A 2,500-nucleotide genomic window follows, 5' to 3' on the forward strand; every position below is an offset into this window, starting at 1 on the left:
TATTTTTCTGTTATAAAGTATACATAGTACTTTACATTCACATTTTTATGCAGACCCATTATTCTACGGATTACAAATTAACCTGCATTTACATGTGTGAAAAATAATTTACAATAGGGGAATCAATACTCGGTAATTTTCTCTCCCCACATTTACCTTTGTTTTCCAAGCTGACATTATCTTCGCCTTGAGGGGGCGATGCCCTCAGTGTCAATACTGCCAAGTTGCAACGTCCTCGAACAAGGCCTCAAAAATGTCCCACTCGTTATGAATCTCAATCAGGATTCCGCCTCCACATAACAACAACGGCCGCGCTATTTCCACTAAAGATAAAATTCCGAGCGAGATTAATTACACTTCCAGACTCACTGAAGTGATGGCATTATGCCAGGGTGGCGTCCCGACCTTATTGCTCACGCTGGCTTACTATTGTGGAGATAATACTTTATGACATTTCGACCCGACTATAATCCCGTTTGCAACGTTTCTTCACAAATGTTTCGTCCTTCAAACGCGCACGGCTTTATTAAACGACCATACATCTTGCTGCTTCGGGTTTCAATTATGCAGCTGAATATTTCAGATGCATCGTTAATGACATTAAAAAAATTATCGGTTGCATAAATAGTTCCTGGGAATGGACATTTTCCTCGAAACTTTGTATTGACTTTTCACATATCACGAGGCGAGTCGAAGAAAGGAGCAACTTTCGGAAGCACACTGAATACTAGCTCCGGGTCCTGAATAATTTCATACTCACATCCCTGTTATCGAATTTAGCTCAAGACGGCTGTATACATGTCACTCAGGGTCAGCGTCCACAGAGGCAATACCTTTACTTCATATGGAGATATATTTCTCAACCAGCTCTTGTTTTTTCTCATGTTGCCTTTGGCTTTTCCTAACGCACATACATAATTCACTGCCGCGAATTCAAAAGGAAGCATAAATGAATTGAAAATCATAGCAACGTGAACAACTTGTGCTACCTTATTCAGCATAAACAAGTACATACCACTGAGCACGGACGAATGTGAACATGTTCAGCACTCTGTACCGTTACTTGTTATATAGTACTTGTATTTCATCTTGTTGAAGCACACTACTGTGAGCTCGGCGTCAGCAAACCTGTTTGGATCATACTTTTTGCTCCACAAAAATACGTATATAAACGAAATTCAAAATTGTATTATGGTATGCAGCGACCGTAGACTTTTCACGCCAGGTATAGCCATAGAAACAAATATTATTCATACGCATGTCGGAATATTCCTCGCATCAAGATTTTACAGATTCTTGCCTTTATTATGTATATAGGTTAACAAATCGAAATATATATACATTGTGTCTCATTGCTATTATTCAAAACACAAAAAATCTTACCTTCTAGGGAAAGGTGAAGCTGCAATATGATAAACCTGTGGCACAACACAATGCGACTAACGATTGAATGATAAGCTATAAACCATATCACTGTAGCTTCACACGCCTTTGTTTTGTTCACTATTCATAAAGGATGAAGATGTTCTGCGACAACACAATTTTCCTCAAAGGTCAACAACACCCACTTGTAAACTTTTCTTAATCCATCGGTTGTTTGGCTGGTATATTTCGTATATGGCAAGTACTCACATCACAAAACACTAGTTTTCGATTTCTTCATATTCGTTTTCCGTATAAAATTCAATCCCACGTGTCAATCAATTTAGGAGAGGTATTTTTCATTACGTACTAAAATCTATCAATATCTCACGGAACGTTTACTATTAAATTATTGAGAAATGCGTCGTCACTAACACACACAGCGAGATGAAACTCGCACGCAGACACAGCGCGGGGAAGGTCGGAGCGGGTCAGGAGCGACGCGAAGTACGTCCTTCCCTGAACGCGGTCACAGGAACACTGAGTGGGGGGGCGGGGTTTGTGGCCGGGCGGGCCGCGGGCGGGCACAGCGCAGCGCCCTGGCGGCTACAGAATCACTCTTCACCACCGCCACTACTACTACCACCATCACCGCTGACGCTGGTGCTGCTGCTCCTCTCCCATCTCACCTGCCTTGACCTTCCCGCGCCTGTGCCCACTTCCACCCGTCTGCAGGGACACACGCAAAACCGCAGCATTATAGCTTATTGTTTGTTCTTTATACTTGGTAAAGTAGAATCACTGTTTAGAAAAGAGAAAGAGCAGCATGTTGGTCCAGCGTGGCAGGTACACTTGAACACACCCCGTTAAGGTCATAGAGCAGAGCAGAGCGGCGCAGGTCCAGTGGCCGCGGCAGGTATGATAATGGCCGCCACAGGGCTGTGACCTCCACATCTCCCGGCCTCCACCCTACCGCCTCCACCCGTCCGCGCACAACATGCACCCCGTGGCCGCTCCACACGCTGCATACTTTGCGCTCAATGCCCAATGTTTTTACTTGCCTCCCCGAATGCTAGCACTTTGCACTACCAACAACTACACTAACGTGTTTTCTGTTACGATTTTACACTTTTGTCGT

The 2,500-nt window shown here is 43.8% G+C and overlaps 1 protein-coding gene across 1 annotated transcript in view; it reads right to left on the reverse strand.

Annotated features, from left to right (window-relative positions):
* Window positions 1-1,887, reverse strand: part of LOC125033637 (irregular chiasm C-roughest protein-like) — a 53,645-nt gene extending 51,758 nt beyond the window's left edge. Inside the window, exon 1 of the mRNA XM_047625312.1 lies at window positions 1,384-1,887. The gene's annotated coding sequence lies outside the window, so the exon portion shown is untranslated. The remainder of the gene's footprint in view (window positions 1-1,383) is intronic.
* Between the last annotated feature and the right edge of the window lie 613 nt (window positions 1,888-2,500).

Source organism: Penaeus chinensis, chromosome 16 (genome assembly GCF_019202785.1).
Source record: "Penaeus chinensis breed Huanghai No. 1 chromosome 16, ASM1920278v2, whole genome shotgun sequence".
Classification (NCBI taxonomy): domain Eukaryota; kingdom Metazoa; phylum Arthropoda; class Malacostraca; order Decapoda; family Penaeidae; genus Penaeus; species Penaeus chinensis.